General features: G+C 38.1%; 2 protein-coding genes across 6 annotated transcripts in view; one reads left to right on the plus strand and one right to left on the minus strand.

Moving 5' to 3' along the window:
* CATSPERT (catsper channel auxiliary subunit tau) overlaps window positions 1-20,889 on the plus strand; it is a 152,119-nt gene that overhangs the window by 108,778 nt on the left and 22,452 nt on the right.
* The window catches only part of STRADB (STE20 related adaptor beta), a 102,488-nt gene that overhangs the window by 28,836 nt on the left and 52,763 nt on the right, over window positions 1-20,889 (minus strand). Inside the window, exon 13 of one of the 5 annotated variants that reach the window (XM_089916504.1) lies at window positions 1-19,191. This exon is cut by the window's left edge and continues 5,261 nt beyond it. The exons of the other annotated variants lie outside the window; for them this stretch is intronic. The gene's annotated coding sequence lies outside the window, so the exon portion shown is untranslated. The remainder of the gene's footprint in view (window positions 19,192-20,889) is intronic. 5 annotated transcript variants of the gene reach the window in all.

Raw genomic sequence — 20,889 nt, forward strand, 5'->3', positions numbered from 1 at the left:
AACAACTATAAGCAAATCAACTCCTAGTTTAATACTGGACTAATTATTAACCAATAGAAGCAATGACATTAATATGAGTAACAAGAAATATTTCTCCCTGCATAAGCTTACATCAGTAACTGATACTGTACTGAAAATTAACAGTAAATAAATCTAAATCAACATTAAATTACTTATTATAATATACTGTTAACCCAATGCAGGCATGCACTTAAGGAAAGATTTTAAGGAGTAAAAGGAACTTGGCAAACACAAACCCTGCCTGTTTACCAAAAACATCACCTCTAGCATAACTAATAGTAGAGGCACAGCCTGCCCAGTGACATCTGTTAAATGGCCACGGTATCCTGACCATGCAAAGGTAGCATAATCAATTGTTCTCTAAATAAGGACGTGTATGAATGGCCACAGGAGGATTTCACTGTCTCTTACTTTTAATCAGTGAAGTTAACCTTCCCTTGAAGAGGCAGGAATAATAAAATAAGACGAGAAGACCCTATGGAGCTTTCATCTGTTAACACCCCAAAAAACCAAACTAAACCACCAAGGGATAACAAGTTTCATTATGGGTTAACAATTTTGGTTGGTGTGACCTCGGAGGACAAAAAAGCCTCCAAGTGATTAAAATCTAAACCAACTAGTCAAAATATCACTTATTGATCCAAAAATTGATCAATGGAACAAGTTACCCTAGGGATAACAGTGCAATCCTATTCTAGAGTTCATATCGACAATAGAGTTTACGACCTTGATGTTGGATCAGGACATCCCAATGGTGTAACCACTTAAAGTTTCATTTTTTCAACAATTATAGTTCTACATGATCTGAGTTAAGACCAGAGTAATCCAGGTTCGTTTCCATCTATTATGTATTTCTCCCAGTATGAAAGGACAAGAGAAATAAGGTCTACTTTACAAAAGTGCCTTAAAATCAGTTAATGATATGATCTTAATTTATTTTATAAATGTACTACCCAAGAACAGGGTTTGTTAGGGTGGCAGAGCCTGGTAATTGCATAAAACTTAAACCTTTATAAACAGAGGTTCAACTCTTCTCCCTAACAAAATGTTTATAATTAACATCTGGATACTCATGGTCCCAATTCTTCTAGCTGTGGCATTTCTCACATTAACTGAATGAAAAGTATTAGGTTACACGCAACTTTGAAAAGGACCAAACATCTTTGGACCATATGGCCTATTACAACCTGTTGCCAATGCAGTCAAACTATTCATTAAAAAACCACTACAACCAGCTACATCTTCCATCTCCATATTTATTCTTGCACCAATCCTAGCTCTAACCTTAGCCTTAACCATAAATCCCACTACCTATACCTTACCCTCTCATCGACATAAATCTAGGAGTATAATTCATATTAGCTATGTCAAGCCTAGCCATCTATTCCATTCTATGATCTGGATGAGCTTCTAATTCAAAATATGCTCTAATTGGAGCCCTATGAGCAGTGATCCAATTTCATATGAAGTAACACTAGCAATTATCCTTTTATCAGTCCTTTTAATAAATGGATCCTTTACCCTCTCAACTTTCATCACAACACAAGAACATCTATGAATAATTTTTACATCATGACCTCTAGCCATAATATGATTTATTTCTACCCTAGCAGAAACTAATCGAACCCCTTTCGATCTAACAGAAGGAGACTTAGAACTTGTATCTGGCTTTAACGTAGAATACACAGCAGGCCCATTTGCTATATTTTTCCTAGCAGAATATGCCAACACCATCATAATAAACATTTTCACAACAATCCTATTTCTAGGAGCATTCCACGATCCCCATACACCAGAACTATACACAACCAGTTTTATTATCAAAACACTACTATTAACAATCTCCTTATGCATTCAAGCATCCTACCCATGATTCTGATATGATCAACTCATACATCTACTTTGAAAAATTATCTATCACTAACACCAGCCCTGTGTATATGACACGTTTCACTACCTATCATAATGTCAAGCATCCCTTCACAAACATAAGAAATATGTCTGATAAAAAAGTTACTTTGATAGAGTAAATAATAGAGGTTTAAATCCTCTTATTTCTAGAATTATAGGAATTGAACCTACCCCTTAAGAATTCAGAATTCTTCGTGCTACCACATTACACTATATTCTATAGTAAGGTCAGCTAAATAAGCTATTGGGCCCATACCCTGAAAATGAAAATCCCATTATCCTTATCATTATCTTAATAACCATTATTTCAGGGACCATAATGAAATAACTAGTTCACACTGATTACTTATTTGAATTGGGTTTGAAATATATTAGCTATCATCCCTATTCTAATAAAAAAACTTCAACCCATGAGCCATAGAAGCATCTACTAAATATTTCTTAACATAGGCCACCACATCAATATTACTTATAATAGCTGTTGTCATTAACATACTGTATTGTGGTCAGTGAACCATTACAAAAATCTTTAATCCAACAGCATCAATAATCATCACAATAGCTCTAGTCATAAAATTAGGACTATCCCCATTCCACTTTTGAGTACCTGAAGTCACACAGGCATTTCACTAAAAGCAGGCTTAATTCTATTAACATGACAAAAACATGCACCACTATCCATATTATAACAAATTTCACCATCCATTAACCTAAACTTATGACTAATCATATCCACACTAGCAGTCATAATTGGAGGATGAGGCAGACTAAATCAAATGCAACTACGAAATGTCATAGCTTACTCATCAATCACTCACATAGGCTGAATAACAGCTATCATATTATATAATCCAACTCTAACAATCCTAAACCTACTAATTTACATTATAATAACACTCACTGGACTTCGCTAGTGGCACAGTGGTTAAGAATCCGCCTGCCAATGCAGGCAACATGGGTTCGAGCCCTGGTCCGGGAAGGTCCCACATGCTGTGGAGCAACTAAGCCCATGTGCTACAACTACTGAACCTGTGCTCTAGAGCCCGCGAGCCACAACTGCTGAGCCCGCCCGCCACAACTACTGAAGCCCGCGTGGCTAAAGCCCATGCTCCTCAACAAGAGAAGCCACCGCAATGAGAAGCCCGTGCACCTCAACAAAGAGTAGCCCCCACTTGCTGCAACTAGAAAAAGCTCGCGTGCAGCAACGAAGACCCAATGCAGCCAAAAATAAATTAATTAAAAAAAATAACACTCACTATATTCACATTACTCATTCACAGCTCAGCCACCACTACATTTTCATTATCACACACAAGAAACAAAATACCCATCATTACAACTCTTATCCTCACCATTCTGTTATCAATAGGACGCATCCCACCACTATCAGGATTGAGTAATTATTCAAGAAATAACAACAACAACAAAAAAAGAACATTATTTTACCCACACTAATAGCTATCACAGCACTGCTTAACCTATATTTCTCCATACAACTTACGTATTCTACATCACTAACCATATTACCATCAGTCAATAACATAAAAATAAAATGATCATTTGAATATATAAAACAAACAACTTTTCTACCAATAATAACTGTAATATCTACATTACTTTTACCCCTTACACCAATCCTTTCAGTACTGGAATAGGAATTTAGGTTAATATAGATCAAGAGCCTTCAAAGCCCTAAGCAGGTATAATTTACTTAATTCCTGTATAATAAGGATTGCAAGACTCTATACTACATCAATTGAATGCAAATCAAACACTTTAGTTAAGCTAAATCCTCATGTGATTGGTGGGATTTCATTCCCATGAAATTTTAGTTAACAGCTAAATACTCTAGTCAGCTAGCTTCAATCTACTTCTCCCGCCGTCAGGAAAAAAAAAGGCGGGAGAAGCCCCAGCAGAATTGAAGCTGCTTCTTTGAATTTGCAGTTCAGTATGTTTAATTCACCACAGGACTTGGCATAAAGAGGACTCAACTTCTGTCTTTAGATATACAGTCTAATGCTTACTCAGCCATTTTACCTATGTTCATAAACCGCTGATGATTCTCAACCAATTATAAAGATAACGGCACCTTGTACTTATTATTTGGTGCTTGGGCTGGGATAGTGGGTACTTCCTTAAGCCTACTAATTTGTGCTGAATTACGTCAACCTGGAGCATTACTTGGGGATTATCAAATTTACAATGTAATTGTAACAGACCACACATTCGTAATAATTTTCTTCATAGTTATACCTATTATAATTGGAGGCTTCAGAAACTGGTTAGTTCCACTGATAATTGGAGCACCCGATGTAACCTTCCCTCGTGCGAAAAACAGAAGCTTCTAATTACTTCCACCCTCTTTCTTACTCTTACTCGCATCATCAGTGGTGGAAGCTGGTGCAGATACAGGCTGAACTGTATACTCACCTCTAGCCAGAAACTTAGCTTATGAGGAGCTTCAGTTGATCTTACCATTTTTTTCTTATATTTAGCAGGTGTTTTTTCAATTCTAGATGCTATTAATTTTATTACCACAATTATTAACATAAACCACCCACTATATCTCAATACCAAACACCATTATTTGTGTGATCTGTCCTAATTACAGCTGTATTACTATTATTATCATTACTAGCAGCTGAAATTACCATACTATTAACGGACCAAAATCTAAATACAACCTTTTTCGACCCTGCAGGAGGAGGAGACCTGATTCTTTTATCAACACCTGTTCTGATTTTTTGGTTACCCTGAAGTTTATATTCTTATCTTACCTGGATTTGGAATAATCTCACATATTGTAACTTATTATTCAGGAAAAAAAAGAGCCTTTGAGGCATAGTATATGGGCATAGCATGAGCTATGACATCTATTGGCTTTTTACGGTTTATCATATGAGCCCATTATATGTTTACACATAGATGTTGATACAGGAGAATATTTTACATCAGCTACTATAATTATCGTTATTTGTACAGGAGTAAAAGTATTTAGCTGACTGGCAACTCTTCACGGGGGTAATATCAAATGATCCCCTGCTATATTATGAGCCCTAGGCTTTACTTTCCTTTTTATAGCAGGTGGTTCAGCAGGAATCATTTTAGCCAACTCATCCCTAGAAATCGTTCTTCACGATGTGTATTGTGTAGTTGCACATTTCCATTATGTACTATCAATAGGAGCAGTATTCGCCATTACAGGAGGCTTCATACATTGATTCCCACTATTCACAGGCTACACACTTAACTCAGCATGAGCAAAAATTCATTTTGTAATTATATTTGTAGGCGTAAATATAACTTTCTTCCCACAACACTTCCTTGGTCTATCTGAAATACCATGATGATATTACTACTACTCTGATGCATACACAACATGAAATAGTATTTCATTAATAGGCTCATTCATTTCACTAACAGCAGTGATACTAATAATTTTTATAATCTTTATAATTAATAATTTTTATAACCGAGAAGCATTTGCATCAAAACGAGAGGTCTCAATAGTAGAGTTAACCACTACAAACCTAGAATGATTACATGGACGTCCTCCACCATATCACACATTTGAAGAACCCACTTATGTTAAAGTAACTAAATAAGAAAGAAAGGAATCAAACCCTCTTTTACTGGTTTCAAGCCAATACCATTATGTCTTTCTCGTTAAGTGAGATATTAGTAAATTTTACATAACTCTGTCAAAGTTAAGTTATAGGTGAAAACCCTGTATAACTCTTTGGCACATCCTTTTCAACTTAGGCTTTCAAAATGCAACATCACCTATTATAGAAGAACTTCTACACTTCCATGATCATACATTAATAATCATATTTTTAATTAGCTCCTTAGTCCTATTCATTATTTCACTCATATTAACAACTAAGCTAAGACATACAAGCACAATAGACGCACAAGAAGTGGAAACAATTTGAACAATCTTACCAGCCATCATCCTAATTTTAATTCCCTTGCCATCACCATGAATTCTTTAAATGATAGACAAAATTAATAATCCCTCTCTGACTATAAAAACTATAGGACACCAATGATATTGAAGTTATGAATACACAGACTATGAAGACTTAAATTTTGACTCATATATGATTTGTACTTCAGATCTAAAACCAGGAGAGCTGCAATTATTAGAAGTAGATAACCAAGAAGTTCTACCCATAGAGATAACAATCCGAATATTAATTTCTTCCTAAGATGTTTTACACTCATGAGCTATTCCTTCATTAGGCCTAAAAACAGATGCCATTCCAGGACGCTTAAATCAAACAACCCTTATATCAACACCACCAGGCCTATATTATGGACAATGCTCAGAAATTTGTGGATCAAATCATAGCTTCATGCATGTCATCCTTGAATTCATTCCACTTAAATACTTCGAGAAATGATCCGCATCAATATTATAAATTCATTAAGAAGCTAATTAGCTTTAACCTTTTAAGTTAAAGACTGGGTGTTAAATCTACCCTTAATGATATGCCACAACCAGACACATCAACGTGGTTTATTACTATTTTATCAATAATTCTAGTTCTATTCATTATATTCCAACTAAAAAGTTTTAAATATATTTATACTTCAAACCCAGAATTAAAATATACTAAAACACAAAAACAACTCACCCCTTGAGAAGCAAAATGAACGAAAATTTTTTGCCTCTTTCATTAACCCAACAATATTAGAACTTCCTGTTTTTGTATTAATTGTTATATTCCCAAGTATTTTATTCCCCACACCTAACCAACTAATCAACAACCACATGATTTCTATTCAACAATGATTAGTCCAACTTACATTGAAATAAATAATAGCTATTCACAACCACAAAGGACAGACCTGAACACTAATACTTATATCACTTATCCTATTTATTGGACCAACGAATTTACTAGGACTCTTACCACATTCATTTACACCCACTATACAACTCTCAATAAATTTAGGTATAGCAGTGCCTCTGTGAGCAGGAACTGTAATTACTGGTTTCTGCCATTAAACAAAAGCATCCTTAGCCCATTTTTTACCACAAGGACCACCAGTTCCTCTTTATTCAGGCAATAGCCTTAGCTGTATAATTAACAGCTAACATTACAGCAGGACATCTATTAATTCATTTAATTAGGGGAACAACTCTGGCACTACTAAATATTAGTACCACCACAGCCCTCATTACATTTATTATCCTTGTTTTACTTACTATGCTCAAATTTGCTGTTGCCCTAACTCAAGCTTACGTATTCAGCTTACTAGTAAGTCTTTACTTACATGACAACACATAATGACCCACCAAACCCATATCACATAGTAAATGCCAGTCCCTGACCCCTTACAGGAGCTCTCTCAGCCCTTCTAATAACATCAGGCCTAGTAATTTGATTTCACTTTAATTCAATAATATTATTATCATTAGGTCTATTAACTAATACCTTAACAGTATACCAATGATAACAAGATATTGTCCGAGAAAGCACTTTCCAAGGCCGCCATACACCAGTCGTTCAAAAATGACTTCAGTATGGAATAATCCTATTTATTATTTATTTCAGAAGTCTTCTTTTTTACTGGCTTTTTCTGAGCCTTCTATCACTCAAGTCTTGCTCCTACACCTGAATTAGGTGGATGTTGACCACCAACAGGTATCTGTCCTCTAAATCCACTAGAAGTGCCACACCTTAATGCCTCAGTCTGATTAGTTTCCGGAGTATCCATCATCTGAGCCTACCACAGCCTTATAGAAGGAAACTGTAAGCATATGCTCCAAGCTCTTTTTATTACAATTACCTTAGGTGTATACTTTACACTTCTACAGGCCTCAGAGTACTACAAAACACTTTTTACAATCTCAGACAGGGTATATGGCTCAATTTTCTTCATAGCTACAGGACTCCACGGTCTGCCTATAATTATTGGCTCTACTTTCCTAGTGGTCTGCTTCTTAGGCCAGTTAAAATTCCACTTCACTTACAATCATCACTTCAGCTTTGAAGACACTGCCTGATATTGACATTTTGTAGATGTAGTATGACTGTTCTTTTATGTGTCTATTTATTGATAAGGATCTTATCCTTTTAGTATTAAATACTACGTTGATTTCTTATCAATTTGGTATAATCTGAAAAAGAATAATAAATCTTATAAATGATACTAAGTATAGCACTAGCCTCACTACTTGTATTTACTGCATTCTGACTCCCTCAATTAAATATTTATACAGAAAAAAACAAGTCCCTATGAGTGGGAGATTTGATCCCATAGGATCGGCATGCTTACCCTTTTCCATAAGTTTTTTCTTAGTAGCTATAACATTTCTTCTCTTTGACTTAGTGATTGACCTCCTTTTTACCTTTATCCTGAGCATCCCAAGCAAATAATCTAAAAACAATACTTGTTGTAGCGCTATTCCTAATCCTACTACTAACAACAAGCCTGGCTTATAAATGAACCCAAAAAGGACTAGAATGGACTGAATATGATAATTAGTTTAAGCTAAAATAAATAATTTTGACTCATTAGATTGTAATCAAGTTCATAATTATCAAATGCCTTTAGTATATATAAATATCATTATAGCATTTACAGTATCTCTTATGGGATTATTAATATATCGATCTCATGTAAGATCCTCACTCCTCACTACTGTTCCTAGAAGGAGTAATATTATCACTATTTATTATAGTAACACTAATAATTTTAAATATACACTTCACCCTAGCTAGCATATATTATACCTACTATATAGCAGGCACCATGCTATAAATCATTAACAATGATATACTGTAGATGGGTACCATATTGATAAGCTTTTTATGTTTATCATTTTATTTAATCCTTATAACAAAGTAGGCATTGTTATTTTATACAGTTTGCAGATGAGGAAACTGAGGCTCAGTAAGATTAGATAAGGGAGTTGGAATTTGGACCTAAAATACATACGATCAACCACCTTCTCCTGCCCACCTGACCTTGAGTAACTAAAAATGTATTAGTGAATGTAGCTGACAGAAAGTGGGGAATTACAATACATCTATAACACTAGATGAGTGCACAGGGTACCTTGGAAGCATCCTGTGAAGAATGTACCTAACAGGGACCTGGGGCAGGAGAGGGAAGGTAGGTATGGGTAGTGAAAGGCCTTTTTAACCAAAAAGTGTGATTCAGTGAGATATTCGGTTGGCCAAAAAGTTCATTCAGGTTTTTCTGAAACATCGTATGGAAAAACCCGAACGAACTTTTTGGCCAACCCAGTAATATATGTAAAATATTTACCAGTGCTTTGCCAACTTATATTGTGTTGGTTGAATTGAACTGAACCCTAATAGCATGACATTCCCAGGACCATTCAAGCAATTCATATTGTGAAAAGACCAATGAGCTAGAGAAATGAAGATTTTTATGTCTATTCCAACTCAAACTATTTTGACAAAGACAAATTTATCAAAAATATGCAGCCCTAAGGGTCTCCAAGGGACTCACTTAGAGACTCCTCAGTAAAGTACAAGCCATCCCCTAAATGACAGAGTACTAAGGTCTTTAATCATAGTTGTTCATCTTCTTTACCATAATGTATGCATCTTGAGAGCTAAGAGTTTGTGTGTCTTGTATTCCCAGTATCTAGAACAATGTCTGGAACCTAGACAATTGACAAATACTTTTTGAATGAGTACCTACTATGTGCCAGGTACTGTGGATACAAGAATGAAAAGAATGTAGCTGTCGACTTCAAAGACCTTATAGCCAGGTGGAGGAAAAAGACTTACTTGGAGTAAACCATTATATTACAGTAACGTAATTGGTATAAAGGAGATAAGTTTACAAAGTACAGTACGCATCAGCAAAGAGCACTGACAGATTAAGATGACCTGTCAGCTGGCTTAAGATTTGTCTTGACTCCATTTTAACTGTGGCACCTTAGGTGACTTGTCACATTACCACCACAGCAATATCCTTTACAACTGATCATGTGACCATTGTCTTTACTAGATTGGGGCAAGGTATTTGTCCCACTCATCGTTCTATTTTCTGACACCTAACACGGTGGTACAAAGTAGTCAACTGATAGGTGTTGTGTTTTGTTTATGTTTAAACCATGTGGTTTTTTGGCTTATTCCGTTACCACTAATAGTTTCTGTCTACCAAGTGCTCTATGACTTTCCCCTAAAGGTGTTGGTAGTGTTAGGCAAATGCTCACAAGTATACTCTAAATATATTTTCCTACTCCCAGGGATACTACACTCCTCACTCCCTATAAGATCACCTGCAGCCATGGCCAAAGGCCACCTGTGGACTTGGGGAACTGCATGTTATAACCCCTCAAGGATCTAGACTGAGGGCAGTCAAGACCTATATAGGGGGAGGGTTATTGAACTCAGCTAAAACCCTGAAAATGATAGGTATATTTCTTTGTTAGAAACACACACAGATATGTACACACACACACACACAATTTATGTAATTGAAATACAAAATTTCACCACTTTAAAATATATGCAGAAGAAGAAAACAAAAGAGAAATGGGGGATAAAGGAAAAAGATTTATCATAGCATTAGGGAGAGGCATGGCAACTAACGAAAGGACAGCCTTCATATATACCAACATGGTATCAGTACAAGCAGAAAGTTGATCTTCTATCTCAAACCCCCATTCCCACCCCTGGGAAAAAAAGGTGGTGCACTCTGATTTCCCCATGTGGTAGGACTGAACAGGCAGCCAATCTTCTGTCTCTACCCAGGAGAAGAAGGTAATGCTCCAATTTTCCTGCTAGGATAGTGTTGTGGGGCTAAGCTGTGAGCTGATCTTTCACCCCCAGCCTGGTGAAAGAGGCAATGCTGTGATTCTCCCATCAGGGTCAAGTAGCCAGCTACACCCCTATCTGCACTTAGTTGCAATAAGATTTAATGAGGCTGTGCAGTGTGGTCCTAATCAGCATTAGACTTCATCCTCTTCACTGTCAGGAGGATCCACTGGGGAACTGAGCCTCCACCCCACCTGGTGTCAATGAGGAAAAACTAGGTGGTGAGAGGCAGGCTACATGGCACTTTGCTTCTCCCTTTTTACTCCTTGTTGTCAAGGGGCCTAGTGAAGAAATGACCTTACACCCACACTTGGAAGCAAGAGATGATTCAAGTAGCTGCCCCACTTTCACTGGAAAGATGCCAACTGGGCAGGGGGGAGGTGTTCAATGTCCATCCCACCTGTTTGCAACAAGTTAGTGTGAGTCACTGCCCCATTTTTGCTGGGGTGGTGTCAGGGGAGCCTAGTGGGATACCAAACATGCACACCCACCTGGCTGGCCCCATGCTACATCTCAACAGAGTGACTGCCTGCTAAAAAAAATATTTCAAAAGATCCAGAGTCTTATAAGATCCAAAGTGTCCAGAATAAGATTGAAAATCACTTGTCATGGGCTTCCCTGGTGGCATAGTGGGTAAGAATCCACCTGCCAATGCAGGGGACACGGGTTTGAGCCCTGGTCCGGGAAGATCCCACATGCCGCAGAGCAACTAAGCCCGTGCCCCACAGCTACTGAGCCTGCACTCTAGAGCCCACAATCCACAACTACTGAAGCCCACGCACCTAGAGCCCTTGCTCCACAACAAGAGAAGCCACCGCAATGAGAAGCCCGCACACCGCAACAAAGAGTAGCCCCCGCTCACCGCAACTAGAGGAAGCCCATGCACAGCAATGAGGACCCAACGCAGCCAAAATAAATAAATAAATTTATATATTAAAAAAAAAAGAAAATCACTTGTCATACCAACAACTAGGAAAACCACAACATCAATGAGAAAAGATAATGAACAGATGCCAACACCAAGATGAGTCAGATGTTGAAATGATCTAAAAGAAATTTAAATAACCACCATAAAAATGCTTCATCATCAGTCATAAATTCTCTTGAAACAAATGAAAAAACAAAAAATTATCAGCAGAGAAATACAAGTTATAAAAAAGACCAAATGGAAATTAAATAATTGAAAAAGACAATAACGAAAACTAAAATCTCATTGATTGGGCTCAGTAGTGGAGTGGAAATGACAGAGGACAGAAGTAGTGAACTTGAAAAAATATCAGTAGAATTCACCCAATCTGAACAACAGAACGAAGATAGACTGAAAAAAAATAAACAATTTCTGGGATCTGTGGAAGAGTAACAGAATAGTTAATATTCATATTATTAGAATCCCAGAAGTGGAGAGGGTAGGGAGGAGGAGGAGAAAGAGAAGAAGGAGAAGGAGAAATTATTCAAAGAAATAATGGCTGAAAACATCCCAACATTGGTGGAAAACATAAACCTATAGATTAAAGAAGCTGAGCAAAGCCCAAAGAGGATAAACCCAAAGAAATGCAAGGCATCATTACACTTCTAAAAATTAAAGAAAAAATTTCTTGAAAGCAGCCAGAGAGAAACAATGAAAACTGTAGGGAATAGAAACCTACCAGGGAATACCTATTTGAATGACAGTGATTTTCTCATTTAAAATAATGGAAGCCAGAGGATGTGGCACAATATTTTTCATGTATGAAAAGAAAAGAACTGGCAACTGTAAATTATATACCCAGCAAAAATTCAGAAGTAAAGGGGAAATAAAGACATTCTCAGACAAAGGAAAAGTAAGAGAATTTGTTTGTAGCAAACATACCCTTAATGAATGCCTAAAGGAAATTCTCTAAAAAGAAAGAAAATGATAACAGAAAAAGGATTGGAACTACAGAAAGAAAGAAACATCAGAATGGGCAAATATTGGAGACTATCCTAATTCTCAAGAGTTTTTAAATAATATGTGATGAGTGAAGCAAAGGTTATAACACCATCTGCTGTAATGTGAAATGTAAGTAGGGGAAATACTTAAGACAGACAATTATTTTTTAAAAGTAGGGAGGATTAAAGTGCCTAAATGGAAGTAAGATGTCTATACTACACTCAAAGGGGTAAAATATCAATACCAGTACGTTGTAATAAGTTAAGTGAAGATATTATAATACCGAGCACAACCACTAAGAAAACTGTAAAAAACAATATACTGGGACTTCCCTGGTGGTGCAGTGGTTAAGAATCTACCTGCCAGATGACATGATACTATACACAGAGAATCCTAAAGATGCTACCAGAAAACTACTAGAGCTAATCAATGAATTAGGTAAAGTAGCAGGATACAAAATTAATGCACAGAAATCTCTGGCATTCCTATACACTAATGATGAAAAATCTGAAAGTGAAATTAAGGAAACACTCCCATTTACCATTGCAACAAAAAAGAATAAAATATCTAGGAATAAACCTACCTAAGGAGACAAAAGACCTATATGCAGAAAATTATAAGACACTGATGAAAGATATTAAAGATGATACAAATAGATGGAGAGATATACCATGTTCTTGGATTGGAAGAATCAACATTGTGAAAGTGACTCTACTACCCAAAGCAATCTACAGATTCAATGCAATCCCTATGAAACTACCACTGGCATTTTTCACAGAACTAGAACAAAAAGTTCACCATTTGTATGGAAACGCAAAAGACCCTGAATAGCCAAAGCAATCTTGAGAAAGAAAAACGGAGCCGGAGGAATCAGGCTCCCTGACTTCAGACTACACTACAAAGCTACAGTAATCAAGACAGTATGATACTAGCACAAAAACAGAAATCTAGATCAATGCAACATGATAGAAAGCCCAGAGATAAACCCACACACATATGGTCACCTTATCTTTGATAAAGGAGGCAAGAATATACAGTGGAGAAAAAACAGGCTCTTCAATAAGTGGTGCTGGGAAAACCAGAGAGGTACATGTAAAAGTATGAAATTAGAACACTCCCTAACACCATACACAAAAATAAACTCAAAATGGATTAAACACCTAAATGTAAGGCCAGACACTGTCAAACTCTTAGAGGAAAACATAGGCAGAACACTCAATGACATAAATCACAGCAAGATCCTTTTTGATCCACCTCCTAGAGAAATGGAAATAAAAATAAAACATAAACAAATGGGACCTAATGAAACTTAAAAGCTTTTGCACAGCAAAGGAAACCATAAACAAGACGAAAAGACAACCCTCAGAATGGAGGAAAATATTTGCAAATGAAGCAACTGACAAAGGATTCATCTCCAAAATGTACAAGCAGCTCATGCAGCTCAATATCAAAAAACAAACAACCCAATCCAAAAATGGGCAGAAGACCTAAATAGACATTTCTCAAAGAAGATATACAGATTGCCAACAAACACATGAAAGAATGCTCAACGTCATTAATCATTAGAAAAATGCAAATCAAACCTACAATGAGGGGCTTCCCTGGTGGCGCAGTGGTTGAGAGTCCGCCTGCCGATGCAGGGGACACGGGTTCGTGCCCCGGTCTGGGAAGATCCCACATGCCGCGGAGCGGCTGGGCCCGTGAGCCATGGCCGCTGAGCCTGCGCGTCCGGAGCCTGTGTTCCGCAGCGGGAGAGGCCACAACAGTGAGAGGCCCGCGTACCACACACACACACAAAAAAACTACAATGAGATATCATCGCACACCAGTCAGAATGGCCATCATCAAAAAATCTACAAATAATAAATGCTGGAGAGGGTGTGGAGAAAAGGGAACCCTCTTGCACTGTTGGTGGGAATGTAAACTGATACAGCCACTATGGAGAGCAGTATGGAGGTTCCTTAAAAAACTAAAAATAGAACTACCATACGACCCAACAATCCCACTACTGGGCATATACCCTTTGAAAGCCATAATTCAAAAAGAGTCGTGTACCAAAATGTTCATTGCAGCTCTATTTACAATAGCCAGGACATGGAAATAACCTAAGTGTCCATCAGCAGATGAATGGATAAAGAAGATGTGGCACATCTATACGATGGAATATTAGTCATAAAAAGAAACGAAATTGAGTTATTTGTAGTGAGGTGGATGGACCTAGAGTCTGTCATACAGAGTGAAGTAAGTCAGAAAGAGAAAAAAAAATAACATATGCTAACACATATATATGGAATCTAAGATGAAAAAAAAAGGTCATGAAGAACCTAGGGGTAAGACAGGAATAAAGAGACCTACTAGGGAATGGACTTGAAGATATGGGGAGGGGGAAGGGTAAGCTGTGACAAAGTGAGAGAGTGGCATGGACATATATACACTACCAAACGTAAAATAGATAGCTAGTGGGAAGCAGACGCATAGCACAGGGAGATCAGCTCGTGCTTTGTGACCACCTAGAGGGGTGGGATAGGGAGGGTGGCAGGGAGGGAGACACACAAGAGGGAAGAGATATGGGAACATATGTATATGTATAACTGATTCACTTTGTTATAAAGCAGAAACTAACACACCATTGTAAAGCAACTATACTCCAATAAAGATGTTAAAAAAAAGAAAAAAAGAATCTGCCTGCCAATGCAGGGGACACAGGTTTGATCCCTGGTCCGGGAAGATCCCACATGCCACGAAGCAACTAAGCCCGTGCGCCACAACTACTGAAGCCTGTGCACTTAGAGCCCATGCTCTGCAACAAGAGAAGCCACCTCAATGAGAAGCCCGCGCACTGCAACGAAGAGTAGCCCCTGCTCACTGCAGCTAGAGAAAGGCTGCGCATGGCAACGAAGACCCAACACAGCCATAAATAAATAAATAAACAAACCAAAAAAAACCCAAAACAATGTACTGAAAAACTATAAACCAATGTGGAATCCTAAAAACTATTCAAACAACCCACAGGAAGGTAAGGAAAGAGAAAATAAGGAATGAGAAATAGAGGAAACAAACAGAAAATAAATAACAAAATGGCAGACTTAAGTCCCAACATGTCATTGATAACTGATATGGAAATTTAGTAAATGATAAATGGTCTAAATACACCATTTAAAAGACACAGTTGAGAGAGAGCAACTAAGATGGCAGAATTGAAGGGCCCGAAGTTCACCTCCTCTCATGAGCACACCAAAGTCACAACAATCTGCAGAATAACCATCGTTGAAGAAGACTGGGGACTTCTCTTGTGGTCCAGTGGTTAAGACTCCACACTCCCAACGCAGGGGACCCAGGTTTGATCCCTGGTCAGGGAACTAGATCCCACATGCCGCAACTAAGAGCCTGCATGCTGCAACTAAAAGATCCTGAATCCCACAATTAAAGATCCCACATGCCTCAGCGCAGAACCTGTATGCCACAACTAAGACCTGGCACAGCTAATTAATTAATTAATTAAAAGAAAAAATTAAAACCTACCAGAAAAGACCCTCTACATCTAAAGACATAAAGATGGAACCACAATGAGACTGGTAGGAGAGGCGGACTCTAGATATAATCAAACCCCATACCCTCCAGGTAGGTGACCCACAAACTGGAGATAATTATATTACAGAGGTTCTCCCACAGGAGAGTTCTGAGCCCCATGTTAGGACCCTCAGCCCAGGGGTTTGGCACCAGGGAGAGGAGCTCCCAGAGCATTTGGCTTTGAAGGCCAGTGGGGCTTGATTGCAGGAGTTCCACAGGATTAGGGGGAACAGAGACTGCCCTCTTAAAGGGTGCACACAAAATCTCACATGCACTGAGAACAAGGGCAAAAGCAGTAATATGAGAGGAGCCTGAGCCAGACCTACCTGCTGGTCTTAGAGGTCTTCTGGGGAGGCAGGGAGCAGCTGTGGACCACCATGGGGATATAGACACTGGTGGTCGATATATCAGGGGGCATTCATTTGCACGAGTTCTCCTGGAGACAGACATTTTGGCACCAAGACCTGCCCCAGCCAACAGCCTGCAGGCTCCAGTGCTGTGATGCCTCAGGCTAAACAACAAACACAGCCCCACCCATCAGCAGACAGGCTGCCTAAAGACTTCCTAAACCCAAAACTGCCTCTACATATGCCCTGAGACATGACCCTGCCCACTGGAGGACCAAGACCCAGCCCCACCCACCAGGGAGCAGTCACCAACCCCTCCCAGCAGGAAACCTGCACAAGTCTCTAGACAAGCCTCACCCACCAGGAGGCATACACTAGGAGCAAGAAAACTACAGTCCTGCAGCCTGCAGACGGAGTCCACAAACTCAGGCTGGACACTGCCCGGGGACCAGCTGGCCCCTGGCCTTTGGGTGACGAGAGAGGAGTTCACTGCTGGGACACATAGGACATCCCCTACAGAGGGCCACTTCTCCAAGGTTGAGAAACATAACCAACCTACCACATACATAAAAATACAAATAGCAATTTACACAAAGGAATATATTTCAGACGAAGGAACAAGATAAAACCCCGGAATAAGAACTAAGTGACATGGAGATAGGCAATCTAACCAAAATAGAGTTCAGAGTAATGATCGTAAAGATGATTAAAGAACTTGGGAGGAGAATGGATGCACAGAGCGAGAAATTAGAAGTTTTTAACAAAGAATTAGAAAATATAAAGAACAACCAAACAGAGTTGAAGAATACAATAACTGAAAGGAAAATACACTAAAATTAATCAATAGTACACTAAATGAGGCAGAAGAACAGATCAGTGAGCTGGAAGACAGAGTAGTGGAAATCACTGCTGCCAAACAGAAGAAAGAAAAAAGAATAAAAAAGAAATGACAGTTTAAGACAACAGTTCTGGGACAACATCAAGCACACTAATATTTGCATTAGAGGGTTCCCAGAAGGAGAAGAGAGAGAAAAAGGGCCTGAGAAAATATTTGAAGAGGTATTACCTGAAAACTTCCTTAACCTGAGGAAGGAAACAGTCACCCAAATCCAGGAAGTGGGTAAGAGTTCCATACAGGATAAACCCAAGAAGGAACACACCAAGACACTATTAATCAAACTGACAAAAAATAAAGACAAAGGTAAAAATTAAAAGCAACAAGGGAAAAGCAACAAATAATATACAAGGGAATCCCCATATGGTTATCAGCTGATTTTTCAGCAGAAACTGCAGCAGAAATTGCAGGCCAGAAGGGAGTGGCACAATGTATTTAAAGTGATGAAAGGGAAGAACCTACAACCAAGAATACTCTAACCAGCAAGGCTCTCGTTCAGATTTGACAGAGGAGTTCAAAGCTTTACACACAAGCAAAAGCTAAGAGAATTCGGCACCACCAAACCAGCTTTACAACAAATGCTAAAGGAAATTCTCTAGGCAGAAAATAAAAGGACACAACTCGAAACAAGAAAATTACAAATGGGAAAGCTCACTAGTAAAGGCAAACATGCAATAAAGATAGGAAATGATCCATACACAAATATGCTATCAAAACCAGCAATCATGAGAAGAGGAGAGTACAAGTGTAGGATATTGGAAATGCATTTGAAATTAAGAGGCCAGCAACTTAAAACAATCTTGGATATATACAGACTGTTATATCAAAACCTTATGGTAATTGCAAACCAAAAATCTACAATAGATACACACACACAAAAGAAATAGCAATCCAAACACAACTCTAAAGATAGTCATCAAATGACAAGAAAAGAGAACAGAAGAGGAAGGGAAGAAAAAAGACCTACAAAAACAAATCCTAGACAATTAACAAAATGGCAATAAGAATATACATATCAATAATTACCTTAAATGTAAATGGATTAAATGCTCCAACCAAAATATATAGACTGGCTGAATGGATACAAAAATAAGACCCATATATATGCTGTCTACAAGAGACCCACTTATGTGGTAGATATATACAATGGAATATTACTCAGCCATTAAAAAAAGAATGAAATAATGCCGTTTGCAGCAACATGGATGGACCTAGAGATTATCATACTACGTAAATCAGAGAAAGAGAACTATCATATGATATCACTTATATGTGGAATCTAAAAAGATGATACAAATGAACTTATTTACAAAACAGAAACAGACTCACAGATATAGAAAACAAATTTATGGTTACCATAGAGGAAAGCTGGGGGAGGGATAAATTAGGAGATTGGGATTAACATATACACACTACTATATATAAAGTAGATAATCAAAAAGGACTACTGTACAGCACAGGGAACTCTACTCAATATATATATATATATATTTTTTTTTTTTGCAGTACGTGGGCCCCTCACTGTTGTGGCCTCTCCTGTTGCGGAGCACAGGTTCTGGACGTGCAGGCTCAGCGGCCATGGCTCACAGGCCCGGCCACTCCGCGGCATGTGGATCTTCCTCGACCAGGGCACGAACCCATGTCTCCTGCATTGGCAGGTGGACTCTCAACCGCTGCACCACCAGGGAAGCCCTCAATATTCTTTAATAAGCTATATGGGAAAAGAATCTGAAAAAGAATGGATATATGTATAACTAAATCACTTTGCTATACACCTGAAATTAACACAACATTGTAAATCAACTACACCCCCATTAAAAAATAAAAATTAAATTAAAAAAATAGGGAATTCCCTGGCAGTCCGGTGGTTAGGACTCATTGCTGTCACTGCCAGGGCCCCAGGTTCAGTCCCAAAGTTAGTAGAAGGAAAGAAATCATAAAGATCAGAGCATAAATAACTGAAATAGAGATGAAGAAAATAACAGAAAAGATCAATGAAACTAAAAGCTGGTTCTTTGAAAAGATAAACAAAATTGATAAACCTTTAGCCAGACTCATCAAGAAACAAAGGGAGAGGGCTCAAATCAATAAAATTAGAAATGAAAAAGGAGAAGTTACAATGAACACCACAGAAATACAAAGGATCATAAGAGACTACTATAAGCACCTAAATGCCAATAGAATGGACAACCTGGAAGAAATGGACAAATTCTTAGAAACATACAGTCTCGCAAGACTGAACTGGGAAGAAATAGAAAATTTGGACAGACCAATCACAAGTACTGAAATTGAAACTGTGATTTAAAAACTCCCCAAAAGGGGCTTCCTTGGCGGCGCAGTGGTTGAGAGTCCACCTGCTGATGCAGGGGACACGGGTTCGTGCCCCGGTCTGGGAAGATCCCACGTGCCGTGGAGCAGCTGGGCCCGTGAGCCATGGCCGCTGAGCCTGCGCGTCCGGAGTCTGTGCTCCACAACGGGAGAGGCCACAACAGTGAGAGGCCCGCGTATGGCAAAACAAAAAAACAAAAAAAAAAACCTTAAAAACTCTCCAAAAACAAAAGTCCAGAAGCAGATGGCTTCACAGGCGAATTCTATCAAACATTTAGAGAAGAGTTAATACCTATCCTTCTCAAACTATTCCCAAAAAATTGCAGAGGAAGGAATACTTCTGAACTCATTTTATGAGGCCGCCATCATCCTGATACCAAAACCAGACAAAGATATTAAAAAAAAAATATAGGCCAATATTACTGATGAACATAGATGCAAAAATCCTCAACAAAATACAAGCAAACCAAATCCAACAATACATTAAAAGAATCATGCGCCATGATCAAGTGGGATTTATCCCAGGGATGCAAGGATTTTTCAATATCTACAAATCAATCAGTGTGATACACCACATCAACAAATTGAAGGAAAAGTCCGTATGATCATCTCAATAGATGCAGAAAAAGCTTTTGACAAATTTCAACACCCATTTATGATAAAAACTCTCCAGAAAGTGGGCATAGAGGGAACATACCTCAACATAATAAAGGCCATATATGACAGATCCACAGCCAACATCGTTCTTAACAGTGAAAAGCTGAAAGCATTTCCTCTAAGATTAGGAACAAGACAAGGATGTCTACTCTTGCCAGTTTTATTCAACATAGCTTTGAAAGTCCTAGTCACAGGAATCAGAGAAGAAAAAGAAATAAAAAGAATCCAAATTGGAAAAGAAGAAGTAAAACTGTCACTGTTTCCAGGTGACATGATACTATACATAGAAAATCCTAAAGATGCTACCAGAAAACTACTAGAGCTCATCAATGAATATGGTAAAGTTGCTGGATACAAAATTAATATACAGAAATCTGTTGCATTTCTATACACTAACAATGAAAGATCAGAAAAAGATATTAAGGAAACAATCCCATTTAC

The sequence above is a fragment of the Delphinapterus leucas genome, chromosome 8 (genome assembly GCF_059928025.1).
Source record: "Delphinapterus leucas isolate spDelLeu-1000000601 "Yukka" chromosome 8, BTC_Dleu_Yukka2, whole genome shotgun sequence".
In the NCBI taxonomy this organism is placed as follows: domain Eukaryota; kingdom Metazoa; phylum Chordata; class Mammalia; order Artiodactyla; family Monodontidae; genus Delphinapterus; species Delphinapterus leucas.